This window comes from Saimiri boliviensis, chromosome 12 (genome assembly GCF_048565385.1).
Source record: "Saimiri boliviensis isolate mSaiBol1 chromosome 12, mSaiBol1.pri, whole genome shotgun sequence".
NCBI classification, from domain to species: domain Eukaryota; kingdom Metazoa; phylum Chordata; class Mammalia; order Primates; family Cebidae; genus Saimiri; species Saimiri boliviensis.
The window spans coordinates 92,107,734-92,124,025 of NC_133460.1; positions in this window are offsets into that span (position 1 = coordinate 92,107,734).

The window sequence follows — 16,292 nt, forward strand, 5'->3', positions numbered from 1 at the left end:
CCCAACATGGCTCTCTTCTCATAAACTGAAGGTACTCTACAAGAAAAGTGGACCACTGTTCCGGAACCTGCAGCTTCCGATGAGTAATTCAGAAAATCTCCTTATGGGCAGAACTAGTCCACAAGGGCAGAGAGCTCTGAAGTTGTCCCCAAATAAATAAACTTTATTTGAAAAAGAGCATGGAATAGTTCAAGCCGAAGAGAGATCCCCTCTTTCCCCCAATTAAGATTTGATGGCAAGCAGATGAAAAAAGGCATGTAGCTAAACCAGAGTTGCTAGTTTACCAGACAGAATAATGGAAAGACCACTAAGAACAGCTTCTGCAGGGACAGAACGAATCTCAAAGACTAGTCTCAAAAACTACCTCAGCAGAAGAGCTCCAATTTAACTGACTCAGATTGTGTAGTAATTCGTGCCCCAGGGTATAGCTGATAACACTGTCATGATCAAGCGTCAAATAGAGAAAACCAAAAGGTGAGTGTGATACCAATAGGGACATAGAACTTAACAAAGAGATCAGGGAAAGAGTCACAGAGAGAGCTGCTCAAACCACTCTCAACTCAAGTTGACTTAGCTCATTCTGAAGACTGTCTTTCTGATAGACTACTCCAGACTCAGTAGTTTTTGTTTTAAGAACTAAGTTTTAGATGTCTGGTGTACAGCATAAAATAAATGATAGAGCATTTGTGAGATTAAATGAACTGACATTTATAGAGCGTTTAGCATAGTGCCTAGCGTGGCATATTTGGTTTATAATGTCAGTTGTTCCTCAGAATCACTGAAAATAAGACAGTTTATAAACTCAGTATTAGATATTAAAACTTTTATCTATGCATATATTCCTCCCATTATGATGTTTCCCAGAGAAGGCAAGAAGAAAAGAGCCTGTTTCCTAGCTTTAGGAGGTTACATTCAAACCAGGGTGACAGTAAGCGGAATTTAAGACAAAATGTAGTTACTGTGGCAGAAGTAAGTATCGAACACAATGGAAACACATTGGAGAGTAGAACGAATCTGGCCTGGAAATGGGTGAATTGTGGGGAGGACTTAATGGAGAAGGCTTTGATTTGTAACTTAAGTTGTGCAGAGGTTGCTGTTAGACAGAGGTTGAGCACATTTATTTCTTTCACTTTAAGTCCATCAGGTGTAGTATCTAGATGATTATTGAGATAGACTACAGCAGCCAGAAATCAATAAGAAGAAGGATTTCATAAGAAAACTGGAGGCTGCACCCTCATACCTATAATGGTGGCGAAATTATTTTTATCCCCTTCACTGTCAGTAGACCACGGTGTTTCAAGCAGACCTCACTAGCAGAAAAATCCACCCTCCACATGCTTCTTCCCAGGAATTGGCTTTAGTAGGTCAAGTGCCCCTCAAACCTGCACAACATTAATTATGTGGCTGTTCTTCTATTGCAGTTTCATCACATCTCATCTGCTGATGATTAGATGAGAAAATGCTGAGAAAAAAAGAGACTGTCAAATACAGCCCTTATATTTGCTAATAGATATGGAAAAAATGGTGCTTGAACTGTTACTGTTTTTTCTCAGGTCTCTTATTCTCAACCTCTGTGTAGTGCTGTATACATATCCATCATTATTCCTCTAGAAGAAAAGAAAGGAGACTGATAATGAATTATGAATCACTCCTCACATTCCATGATGAGTATAATATAATAAAGATAACTGCCAAGAACTATACTAGGGCCATCAAATGTTCACTCCCTAATTTATATTTTAAGTATTATATCTGAGTGAGTATGAGTGAATAGATACTTGTCTTAGTCTGGTTTTCCCATAGCAGACTGTGACAAGGATTCCAGGCAAGGAGTTAATTTGAGAAGTGATCCCAGTGAAGTGGGTAAGTAAAACAGAGAAAGGAAGGATCTTTCTCTGTAGAGGGATGCTTACCAAGAAAGTTACCATATCCCTGCTTAGTATAGCTTATTATATATGTAAATTGAATCACATGTAATTACCTATCACATGTAATTACCTATATTTCTATCTATATCTCTCTATATAACTATAGTTATAAAGTTATAGTTATATATTTATATGGTTAACTTTATTAACCATATTATATATACTTATATAAATTGTATCATGGATAATCACATCTCACACATGTATGATGTGTGGAACAAGTTCAAATGCCTGTTTGATTATAGGATATGCATTATTATTCTTATTTAACATTTTAGGAAACTTGCAGGGAGAGGCGAGGTTGCTTGTACAAGGTCAAACTTATCATTAGGAACAGAATAATAATAATATGAAAACCTATGGTTTGCAGTTCACGAATTTTCTAGTTCCAAAAGTTTAACCCATACCTCACACCCATTAGGATAACTACTACCAACAGAAATTAACAAATGTTAATGAGAATGTGGAGAAAGGGAACCCTTGGGCACTACTGGTGAGAAGGAAAATGGTGCAGGCATTATGAAAAATAGTATGACAATTTCTTAAAACAATTAAAAATAGAATTGCCATAAGATCCAGCACTCCCAATTCTGGGTGCATATTTCAAATAATAAAAACAGAATCTCAAATAAATATATAAATATTTGCATACCCCTATTTATAGCAACATTATTTACAACAGCCAAGAGGAGGAAGCAACACAAATGTTCCTCTGCAGATGAATGGATAAACTAAATGTATATACAAACAGCGGAATATTATTTGGCCTCAGCAAGAAGGAAAACCTTACCATATGCTGTAACATGGACGAACCTTGAGGACATGATGTTAAGTGACGTCAGTCAGTAACAAAAACACAAATACTGTATGCTTCCGCATACGAGTATCTAAAGTAATCAAATTCATAAAAACAGAAAGTAGAGTGGTCGTTGCAGGGACTGAGAGAAAGAGGAAATGGAGAATGGTTGTTTAATGGGTATAGAGTTTCAGTTTTACAGGATGGAAATGCTCTGGAGAATTGTTGTACAACAATGTGAATGTACTTTACTAAACTGTGTACTTAAAATGATTAAGATGATGAAAACAGGCCGGGCGTGGTGGCTCAAGCCTGTAATCCCAGCACTTTGGGAGGCCGAGGCGGGTGGATCACGAGGTCAAGAGATCGAGACCATCCTGGTCAACATGGTGAAACCCCGTCTCTACTAAAAATACAAAAAAAATAGCTGGGCGTGGTGGCGCGTGCCTGTAATCCCAGCTACTCAGGAGGCAGAGGCAGGAGAATTGCCTGAACCCAGGAGGCGGAGGTTGCGGTGAGCCGAGATCGCGCCATTGCACTCCAGCCTGGGTAACAAGAGTGAAACTCCATCTCAAAAAAAAAAAAAAAAAAGATGATGAAAACACTTAAATTGTATATTTTAGATAAATATATAAAGCTTATACTGTATGAATTAAATCTTAATAAAGCTCTTAAATAAAATTTCAAACCAGTTTTCTAGTTAGTTCCTTAGAACTGAAAGAAACCTTGCTTTGCATGTAGTTTGATCACCTATTCAATGCAGGAATCTCCTCTTCTTATTTCATTACCTTCTAGATAAGCTAATTCATCCTGGATGACCCCAACTATCTAGAAAGAAAATTCCCCTTATAATTGAGCTTAAATTCACAAATAGGTAATATCTACCGCTAGTCTGAAGATTCAGGAACACTGTCAAGATCCCACTCCACCCCATCTAGTCTTGTAACTCTGCTTCAGAACATATCTTTTTTTTTTTTCCTGTGGCATATCTCTTATGACAACGAGCATGTATGTAGGACTCAAAATAAAAGGCATCCAAACGTCTAACTATGAATGATTTGAAATTTGACAAGAATATTTGGCATTGTTCAGAAAAGAGATTCTGTTCTTTCACACCTTCCCTCGTCTTGTATTTGACATTTATACTCTGTTAATAATTCCAGAGAGGAGAGTAGGAAAGAGAACTCAGGATATTCAGGATGTTTCTTACATTGAAAATTTGTAATGCAAAGGACCATTGGAGTGTCAAGGGTGCAATGCTGCTGATATGTCAGACCATGGAATTTGCTGGGCTGTTTCCTATTCTTTCTTTGCACAGATCTGTCTCCACATGAAACATTATTATCATTACCAGCATGCCATGACTTTGACCCTAAGACCTTAAATTTGCTTTCGATGTGCTGTGCCTTAATAAAATTGATATACTGTCTATGTCCTGAGTACCACAAGGGTTAATTAAAATATGTAAAGTACTTCAAGGCCTTTTCCTTAAAGATGTGAGCTGAGTGCATTATTATTACTATAAATACAAATTGAAAAATACAATCACATTCTCCCTGTAGACATGTCTAATGGAGATTTTTGCTTCCAATTCTACAGTGCTCATGATAAGGTGATAACATAAGCAATCTAGTGGCAAAATTTATTTTTATCTTCATTCTGGAACAAAGATTTAACCTCTTGAGGAACAACCCAAAGTTAAAATGTATATAAATTTTTCCACATGTCACTCCATGGAGTTTAATTCAGATAGCAGAGGTTTTTTTCATCCCTTCAATTTCCCACAGGCAGGGATAAATCAAGATAGAGACAAGGTCTCTTTTGTACCAAATATATTTTATTATCTAATCTTAAAGCCTGGAAGATGATTTGTACCAATGCCCAATGAGTTAGTCCAACTCCAAAAGGCTCAGTGCATGCTGAGACGAATTGGAAATGCAATGTCATAGGAGAAAATAATAATAAAAAAATGGAAATCCAGAAACTAATCAAAATTAAATACGCTGAAAGGTACTAAGACCCTGTTTTTTGTGATTTGGTTAAAAATTAGGTAACATTATCAGAGTGATTTGGAGCAAATTGCTTAGTCTCTATAAGTCTCATTTTCCAAAACCCATTTTATTCATGTGAAACTGGATTGAGGAAATGCTTGCCATGGAGCTCAAGGGCAGATGATCAATAGTTGGTAGCTATTACTGGGAGGCAGTTGATGATTGTGGTTACTGTATTAGGTTTTGAAGTCAGACTGCCCAGATTCGAATATAGACTGTGACATTTACCAATTGTATGATCCTAGGGAGGTTACTTAATATTCTTTTTCTCCTTTTTTTATTCTCTAAAGTGGAATTATAATATTGCCTATTTTATATGATGAGGGAATTATATGAGGCAGTATGTTGACAGAGCTGGAACAATGCCTGACACACAATCAGCATTCACACAATGTCAGATGTTATTATTATTATTGTTATTGCCATCATCACATCACAAATACAAGTTTTTAGGATATATAAGCTATGATATTCCATACAATGAAATACTACTTATCAATAAAAATTAACAAATGTGTATACAACAGTGTGGAAAGCAAAACTATAGGAACAAAAAATAGATCTGTGGTTGTCAGGGGCTGAGGATGAAGAGAAAGGTTGACTATAAAGGGGTAGCATGAATTTTGGGGGTGACAAAATTGCTCTGTGATTTGATTGTGGTGGTTACGAGACTGAAAGCATTTGTCAAAACTCACAGTAATCTACCCTTGAAAGAGTGAATTTTATCTATGTAAGAAAATTTAGAAAGGCAAATTTTTAAAAAGTGAAATATGCAATTTCTATTCCCCATAAACTTCATTCAACTCAAAAAGAAGTCTTTACTAGACAAGGCTTTAGATTGAAGTTTTAAAAATCAGCATATAATAATATATAAGTTTGTTGCGGGAGAAGCAAACTCTCTGCTTAATACAGCTGCAGGACTTTCCTAAATCATTTGTAAATGTGTTGTTGACTATGTAGCCTTTCATGCCAGACAATAGCTCCTTAATGCAGCCCCTTGCTCTCCCCAATGTCTTACAGAGGGACTAAGGTATTCAATATTTAGAGGTGGTGGATCTATTTATTACCTGGAATGTGGTGATGGTAACACACACACACACACACACACACACACACACACACACATATATATATGCACACACACATATATATAAACATATATATATATATATGTAGACATATATATATATATGAGGGTAACAATGTATATACGATAGTAGACACATATAGTCTAAACTCACCAAATGGTATGCATTAATTATGTGCAGTTTTTTGTATGCTAATTATACCTTAATAAAGCTTGGGGGGAAAATCCTTTAGGTCAGAAAGTCTCTCGGATTATGGCATTTCATGTACTTAGTGAATTAGCCATTTTTAATATAGGAGTTCCTAAATTATTAACTTTTCCCAAAGCGATATTTGATGGCAAAAGTAATATCCTTGTGAAGTATTAAGTGATTTTTGTGAAAAAGTTGAATAAGCTGACAGAGCATAGTAATTACATTGTCAAAGAATACAAGATTCCACTTTCTCAAAGCCGTCTATATTGCCTGGTTTTGGATGCACAGGCTATCATCAAAATGGTAAGATTTATTTCTCCTCTAATTGTACCATGGCAGCCAGTTTTACGCACAAGATATCTACGGTGCCCATTTTTCAGAAGCGTGCAAAATCCATGGCATTGCTTATGTATGTGGTTATGTATGCAATTAAAAGAATAGCTTGCATGGTGATGGAACTAAAAAATAGAGCTTGTACGAAGCCCTGGGCTGGTGCTGTTCAAATGTTTTAAAATATAAAACAAACTGTGATTTATTTATCAGAAGGAAGATTAAAAACATTTTCCTTCCACAATAGTTTTTTTCCGGATTCTAAACTCAAAGGAACTGCTCAGCAGAGATGTGAGTTTGTCCTTTTTTTGTGCTGTGTTTTGCTTTCTTATGCATTAAGCATGGAGTATGCATTTTTAACCCATTATGCGTATATCAAGGGCTGTTTGTGGCCTATTCATACAACCTTGGTAATTTCACGGAAGTGCAGCTTAGGACCAAGGAGCACAGTTAATAGTTGCATTGCTGTTTTGAGCTGCTACGTGTATCACTGGAGGACAATCTGGCTGGTCTCCACTTATTCTAATACCTCAAATGCCCATTTCTTTTCAGTATCATTTATTTAATGGAATTTATAGGACACCTATGGGGACTACCTTGTTTTTGGCTAAAAACTTGAGGCCAACACACAGCAACATGTACGTCTCGGTTCTGATGATGTTTTAGAAGAGCATTGGGGAACTAATATTTTTGTTCATAATAACGTAGAGGACAAAACAAAACCCTAAACTGTGAAGTGACATGCTGAATTGAAATTAATTAGATGCGTCAGTGGGTGGCACAGTAGAGCTTAGTTATTCAGAGTGCAGTTTCAACATCGGCTTTCCTAAGTCTGAATCTGAGCTTTGCTGATAACTAGTTGCATGTCTGTGAGTCAGTTAGTTAAGCCACTGTTTCTTCATCTGTAAAATTAGGATTACATTACCTGCTTCATCAGCCGTTGTATAAATTAAATGCAATTATCTGTGTAAAGTGTCTGGCATTGCTCTGATTAAGGCTGTGGATGGCACCCTGATTGAAAAATCGTATCACTTATGAAGGCTTCATCACTTTAACCCACATTTGCACCTTGCAGTGATGAAGAATTTTGCTTTCCTCAATCACACTTCGTGTGATTCGGGCTCTCTCTCTCTCTCTCCTGAAAAAAATTCGGGCTCTCCCGAATTTTTCACCTATCCCCCATTCATCCTCCTCATCTTGACTTCTAAATGTGTTTTTTTCTCATGTGCTTCTTCTTTTCCATCTTAAATGCTGGTGCTCACCGGAGCTCACTCTGGATTCTCTTCTCTCCTACCTAGTCTCCTTGAGTGTTCTCATTTACAGTGAGACTTCATGTAATATTAACTCATATGCTGCTCAGTCAGAGGTCTGCATCTGTAGCCCACAGCTCTCTCCCTAGAGAGCAGTATCCTCAACTATTAACCGCGCACCTTCGCCTAGGGTCTTAGAGATGTCTCCACCACAACGTGTTTGACTAACCTATCCCAAACACACAACAGATTGTACTGTATTCTATCTTACTTTCTTCACTGTCTGCCATTTTCATCCTTCCAGTGATGCAAACCAGTAACTTGAGAATCATATTCAATTTCGTTGCTCATCACCTTCCACATCAAGTCAGTTATAAAGCAGAATTGATATAACCTCCAGATAGATCTCAGTTCCTCCCTCTCCTCCTGAAAATCCTCTCCAATCTGCCTCTAATCTCAGTTATATCCTCCTAATCTCAGTGACCCTTGAAGCCACTTCTCCACACAAGTAATTTCATGGAATCTCTCGTTATTGTTATGTGTCAAGAAACTTCTAACAGAGTCTCTGTTGTCTAATATTTCCCTTCTCTCTTGGTTTCGTTCTGCAAGACAACCACTGATTCAAAGATCTTTCTAAAGTTTCTATTCAAAATACGTAAAAGGCTGCCAGTAGTCTTTAGGATGAAAAGGAAAAAAATTCCTTTATAATGTGGGCCTGCAATCCCATAAACTTCCTGGTTGAGCAACTATGTTTTCCTTCTATTTGTAGTTACAGTGCATAATACAGACTGTGATTTGGTTTGACTCTCTTTCCCACCCAAATCTCATCTTGGGTTGTAATCCCCAGCTGTTCAGGGAAGGGTCTGGTGGGAGATAAATGGGTCATGGGGACAGTTCCCTGATGCTGTTCTTGTGATAGTAAGTGGGTTCTCACAAGAGCTCATGGTTTTAAAAGTGTTTGGCAGCCTCTACTTTGCTCTCTGTCTCTCCTGCCACCTTGTTAAGAAGGTACTTGCTTCGACTTTGTCCTCTGCCATGACTGTAAGTTCCCTGAGGCTTCCCCAGCCATGGAGAACTGTGAGTCAATTAAACCTCTTTCCTTTATAAATTAGCAAGTCTCAGGTAGTATCTTTATAGCAGTGTGAAAAGAGACTAATACAGACTGGTTCCAAATAAACACTTTGATGATTACTAGACAATGAATGTCAACCTCTTCAATTAATTCCTTGCCTCTTCAAATTCCACAATAAGAATCCTTTATTCTAGTTGTAGAAAACTGTTTGCAAGTCTCTCTCACTCCTTGCTATTTTTTCATTCCATGTATTTACATGTTCTATATCCTCACTTATTTAACTTCGTACTATATCTTGGGGACTTAAGAAATGAACAAAATAAACACGATTTTTGTCCTTGGAAAGATAATAGTTTAGTAGGAAAAAATTTAAACAGGTACTTATAATATAAGTGGAAGTAGTATTGTAAGTCTCCTGTAGATTTGGTTATAAAAGGAGAAAGATGATAATAAGTAACTCTCACGTTTATTTCAAGAACTATGATGAACCCAACAAATATGATACAGATTTTTAGTAACTGACATAGAAAGATGTCTATGAAATATTATTGGATAAAAGACTAGCTTACTAAACACATACTTTTCTATCCTTTATCCACCTTACTGACTTTTTAACTTTTTTTATTTTTGACAGGGGCTTGCTCTGTCGCCAGGCTGGAGTGCAGTGGCATGATTTTGGCCCACTGCAACCTTCGCCTCCAGGGTTCAAGTGATTTTCCTGCCTCAGCCTCCTGAGTAGCTGGGACTGCAGACACATGCCACCATGCCCAGCTAATTTTCATATTTTTTGTAGAGATGGGGTTTCACCCTATTGGCCAGGATAGTCTCCATCTCTTGACCTTGTGATCCACCCGCCTCGGCCTCCCAAAGTGCTGGGATTACAGGTATGAGCCACTGCTCCCAGCCCTTATTTACTTATTTATTTTTTAGTTTTTGGCTCAAGTACCACCATCTCTTGAATATACTGCCTAACTACCTCAGTCACCCTCTGCGTTTTCATGCCACAGTAGCATAGGAAGTTTGCCACACCTTTTAAAAGAAACTTTTTATTTTTGAATAATTTTAGATTTACAGGAGAGTTATAAAAATAACACAGAGCTATCCTATAGACTTCATCAATTATCCTCTTAATTATCATGATATGTCTATCAAAATAATGTTCCATATCGAGTGATAAATGTTGTTGTAAAACAACAAACAAAAAAACATAGCTCTCTGAATTATGTGTGTAGCACAGACCTCCCCACCCCACCCCCAGTGCATAGTCTGCCACAGCTTGGTCCCCTCTTGAGACTGTTCAATGGTCTTCCACCATTTGGATAGGTTAATATGGAACTTTTTTTTTTTCACTTTAGCCTCAATTACATACGTTTCTATGACAAGGTTTTGTGAGTAAGCATGAATGCTAGTTTCCAGGTTTTTGCCTCTTTCATCACGCCCTGTATATAAAGGAAAAGGACAAGGTCTCAGTAGGTAGACCGTATCTTAAGAGATCATCACAGAGAGCATCTCCATCATCCTCGCCCCAGTCAAGGGCCTGGGCATTTTTATCTTTTGTCCAGTTTTCTAAGTTCAGTATTGATCACCAGCCCTTTCCAGACTTTCCTTAAAAATAACAAAAGCAAGTAAGTGAAAGTCATTTGAGGATATCTGAAGAGTCAATAGATACCCAAGACCTGTGATTTCAAGCAGTTCCTATAATACCTATACTTAACTAGTCTTTTTTTTTTAAAATCTATACACAAATGTTTGAAGAAAGTTAATGCTTATTTCGATGTTAATATGGAATGCTGTTCTTGACATAGATTCAATTTGGCCCTTGAGTCACTATCTTCCTATGGCCCCTATATATCAGCTATGTAAACATTGTAAACATTTACCTGTATTAACCAAACACCTGCTGTGTGAGCAGCCCTGTACTAGGCACTGGGAAAAATAACCTTAAGCATAAAATAGCCTGCCCTTGAACACAGAGCTAAGTGCTAGCAATCACCAGATTTTGTTTGATATGTTGTCTTAATATGTTCAACTGACACTACTAAATTGGTTTTACCTATTCATAGTATGCTGTTGCAGGAAATAAATGATCTAACAAATAATATTTGTGGTCACATGAATTCTGAAAACAGCTAACATTTATATAGCACTTAATATGTACCAGGCATTCTTTCAAGTGTGTTGTATTAATTTACTACTAAAAAGACCTGTGAACTAGAAAATATTTTAAAAATCAAAATATGACTACTATTCTTGAGTATGAGGGTACATCAAGCAGAAGTTAACTCTTCAACACAGAACAAGCTTCTGAAATAAATTTTGTGGTACAGCATTTATACGCTGGCAAAGGGTTAAAGAAAATGAAGGCCAAGAAGGCCTGGAGAGACTGTCCAGAGTTCAGGGCTATATTTGGGATGCCTCGGTCTGCATCTCAACCAAACTCATTGATGTCATCATCATTAACCCTAGTCATTGTCATTATTAACATCATCATTGCTACCAGTTCATATCATTTAACGGTCACTTACTTCATTCATGCAAGTCACTTTGCATGTATTATTTCAGTCAATCTTCACCCAAGAAAAGCCTAGGAAGTAGGCATTATCATCCTCAATTTATAAATAAAGCAAGCAAGCCTCAGTGAGAATATATTACTTACAAATATTATAAAATGACTAAGTTTTATAACTGGTTATACAAGAATTTGAATCTATACCTGGCTGATTGTGAGTCAAAGTTCTTTCCTGTACTTTACATGGCCTTTCTGTAGAAAGGAATCATCATAATTCCTACCACCTAATTGTAGCTCCAAAAGCAAGGTCATCATTCATTCTACCTTTCCTTAAGGAAGCTAAAGCATGCCAGAAACAACAAGGCCTAATGGACAGAAGGTGGTCTGTTTTTCTAAAAAGGAATGACATTTGTCTTAATGAAGGGTAATTAACTTCATGAGAGATTTCATACCATCTGCTTTTACATCGCCATTATCACAAGCTTGCAAGTTTTATATGTTTCCATTTCCTTTCTGTCACTGGCTTTTCTCAGTCAAGAATGCAGAATCAAATCCTGTCTATTTCATATTTTCTGTCAGATTCACATGAGCTCTTTGAGTGCAGGAGTACTGTCTTCTTTTACATCCATTTTAATCTCACAATATTTTTTACTGGTCTGGATGTACATCAGATACTGCAATTAATTTATTTAATTCTGTGAACATTGGGGATAGAAGGCGTTTCTGAAAGAATTAGGGCCTTTCAAGTTAGCAGACACCAGTTTAATCTTGTATTTGCATTTAATATAGGTCCTTTTATAAGAAGGTGATTTAGTAATCTCATTCTTCTCATTTGGAAAACTGGGATTATGTTCCACAGAAAATGATTGTAAAATTAAAATAATATACACGATGTAAAAAAAAAAATGTCAGTTGCTCTGTTGTTCAGAGTAGACATTAATATTCACTCTTGTTATGTTTCTCCCACTGGGATTAGTTAAACTTCAGAAATCTCAACATAAAGCTTCATACAGTATCTACCCAGTAAAATGAAGTTGGTGTGTAGCTTGTGATCTTTATATTGTTCCTTGCCCAAGAGGAGAAAACAGCAAGCAAATAGATAATTTCAACATTATAAATAAAAGGAAGCAGAAATAGAAGAGAATCCTTAATATATAAAAGAAGAAAGAAAAGGAAGTTGGAAGGGCTTTTCAAGGAGTCACCATCGGTGAAACGGAGATGATTCTACACTAACAGAGAAGGAGAGGACACATGGGAGGATACAGAAAAAAGATACATAGTCAAGCACAGGCTAGACGACAAAAATCTTACAAGCCAAGCAAATTCATGGTTGGCAGTCAGCGGAGTGGAACATAATCGTACTTCAATAAAATTCTTCTGGCCACAGTGAAGACAATGGATTGATTCAGGGCAGGGCTTGAGCTAGCAAGACCTTTTTTTTGGTTTATTAAAAGTTATTAAAGTAAGAGAAATTATGGCTTCAACTAAGAGTAGCAGCAATAGTCGTGTCATAGATAAAGTGGGTTTTTGTCACATGAACAGGAAAGATTAGGCTCACAGACACTTTGAAGGGTGAGCAGAAATGGAATTTATTGGGTGAAAAGGTAAAAGCTCAGCAGAGCAAGAGGGGTTCCTGTTAACAGGCCCCATCTCACAGATGGAATCCCAGGTTACCACACAGGAACAAGAGAGGCCAGGCTCCTCCCCCATGCAAACTATGTGAACTTCCTGAGGTCCCACCCCATCCTTCCAGTCCACAGATGGGCATTATTTAGACAGAATCAGCCAGGGAAAAGGGTGGGCTTTATCCAGGGTGGCAGTCTGGTTTTTCAGCCTTCAGGCCATTTTAGGTTTGAAGGTGAGGTTTCACTGAAAGACCCTTTGCTGCCTCCTGTCTCTGTTAGTAGGAATGGGAGGAAGTTAGAGAGATTTCAAAAATGCTAAAAGGGTAAGAACAGAGTACATCTTTTGACTGACTCCTGTGCGATACCTGAGAAGGGGAGGAAAAGTGGTTGCAGAAGTTGAACGGCTTTAACTGCAGAGATAACAGAAATCAATGGACAAACAGAATTGGTTGAGAAAAGACAATAGGGTCTGTTGTGATAATTTTGAGGTGATGAAAATGTGTATTTGAGAGAAAATCCCCAGCAGTCAAGTAGAGAAACTTGCCTTAAATTAAGGAAATAAGTTAAAACACAATCTATATCTTTAAGATCCATCAACACGTAAAATATAATTAAAGATAAATGTGTGGATAAAATGGTTCAGGGTGACAGAACAGAGAAAGAAGGAGAGAATCTGAACACTGAACTTTGAAAGTTGAAATATATAAAGAAAAAACTTACTTAAAGAATTCTGATAAGAAAATGAAAATATGAAGTTAAGGAAGCTCACTATACAAAAGTTTATCTAGGAAGGAGAAAGAAACACATTAATTTTTTCAAAGAAATCAATGAAGGATATCAAAATGGTTATCTAGGGATGTGGGTAGTCAAAATCCAGTAAAATTCAGTTGGAAATGGGTAAGATGGTGTCTTAGTTTGTGTTGCTACATAGAAATACCTGAGGCTGGATAATTTATATAGAAAAGAGATTTATTTGGCTCACGGTTCTGCGGACTATGTAAGAAGCATCGTGTCAGCATCTGCTTCTGGTGAGGATCTCGGAAGCTTCCACTCACAGAGGAAAGTGAACAGATCAGGCATCACATTGTAAAGAAAAAGGAAAGAGAGAGGGGTGGAAGATGCCAGGCTTTTTTAACAATTAAAGCTCCTGGGAGTTAATAAAGCAAGAACTCACTCATTACCATGAGAATAACATCAAGGCATTTATGAAGGATGCATCCCCAAGGATCCAAATACCTCTCACCAGGCCCCACTCCAACCTTGGGAATCATATTTCAACATGAGATTGAAAGGGGACAAACATCCAAACTATAGCATGCAGGAAGGAATCTAGGCAACTGAAACAGCTTGACGAAAAGTGAAAGGGAAGAAGAAAAACAGTCTTCACGGTTTCTCAACCAACTGGGAGCAATAGAGTCCTATTAAATGATTTACTGATGAGTTAATTAATTGTAAACTAAAATTGGAATGGTTTCAGTGTAAATATAGTCTTCACAATCCACCGTCATATGTAAGGAGATCCCTTAATCTAAATTTGGCTGAATTCACTACCATTAACAAGTTCCAAAATCATATGCCCCTGAGAAATGATAGCCCGCCATTAATATTTCCCCAAACTTGTCAGAGATTTTTTATTGGCCCGCACTACCTCTGTAACTGTGATAGTATTCATGGGTCTAGAACTTGCTGTTGTTATTCTAAAGTTTATATCTGGAAGAAAATGCCAATCATATTCAAGTGATTTAAAAGTAATTTAAAGTTATCTTTTCAATCCAGCCTCTATTCCTCAAAATCTTTTAAAAGCAACTTTTTCCTACATTGTTTCAGGAAGAGAGTACGTACAGAGCTTTCTCAAATCATGATGATCTGATCAATGGCTTCTGTTAATAACTAGGTTTTTCTCTTTGGTGGCAGGGTCTTTGTGCACCTTCTGTGGTAATGTGATTACATGAGAGCATAAGAGGATGCATGAAAATCTGGCTGATAGAAACAAGATTGGGAAGTTACAAAGCAACCCTGACAACTACTTAACACTGATAGCTATTGTTTGCTCTGCTCAATGTCAGCCAGTACAATATTTAATATTCCTTTTAAAATGGTTACGAGCCTTTCAATTCAAAGCACAAACATACGGATTTTTATTTTCTTGTGAAAAATGTGGGAATCTAGCCCCAGTGAGCTCACATTGCCTTCCTCTTCACCATCAGCAGAAGCCGAGTCCGCCTTGGCCTTTAGTGTGTAGTCTCTAGTTTGTCACTTTCTCCGCATCTCCCTATTTCCCCTTGATCCTGAGTTCCAGTGAAAGTTGTCTTTTGTTGGTGTTGCAATTATAGTTAAATATTCCCCTAATGTTTAGAGAAAAGTCTAAATATTACTTGGATACACACACTTAGCAGAAAAAGCTAGTGCAACATAGAGGCACGCTTCAATGAGAAAAGAAAGAAGGGAGAAAGAGAGAGAAAAAGAGCGCCGGGCGCGGTGGCTCAAGCCTGTAATCCCAGTACTTTGGGAGGCCGAGGAGGGTGGATCACGAGGTCAACAGATCGAGACCATCCTGGTCAACATGGTGAAACCCTGTCTCTACTAAAAATACAAAAAATTAGCTGGGCATGGTGGCGCGTGCCTGTAATCCCAGCTACGCAGGAGGCTGAGGCAGGAGAATTGCCTGAACCCAGGGGGCGGAGGTTGCGGTGAGCCGACATCGCGCCATTGCACTCCAGCCTGGGTAATAAGAGCGAAACTCCACCTCATAAAAAAAGAAAAGGAAAAAAAAAAAGCACATAGGTCTGTGGAAATGGATTTCTTGTTTGTTATGCAAACCAAGTGTAGGTAGGCATGAAAAGACACACTATTTAAGACAAACAAAAAACAAAAAAGAAGTAATGTAATGCAAACAGAAAACACGTGTAGATGTGCGAGAAATATCAAACCTGCTTGACAAATTTTTATTTCTGTATTAGTCAGGAGCCGGAGAGGATTTGTAACTTATACCAATTAGTTTAACAGAGGAGATTTAATATGAGAAAAAAAAAGGAAACTGGATGTCGAAGAAACACAGAGAGCAAATGCAGGAAGCAGCTGCAACCTTTGGGGCTGGAAGAAAATCAAGGAAAATGCTATAGTTGTTCAAATTTGAAGGTATGGGAAAGGGCCTCTGCAAAGTTCAAATCAACCTCTGAGAAGGGGCCCCATGAGGCTGCAACCCAAACTTTTGCAGAAAGTAGTGCCAGCTGGTTTTTGTGCCTTTGAGATGTGATAAGGCTTGTTCTGCCAATGCTAGAGAAACTGAAAACTGTAATTCCAGAACTGCTTGTTCTAGAATGCACTGCTGTCACTAGGATGGAGAAAGTTGCTGAGTAGACACTGATGGGAACAGAAGAAAAACTAGAACTGAAATAAAACAGGGACAGGAAGAAAATAGAAGAAACGTTAAGTTCTTTCATCCTCTTCA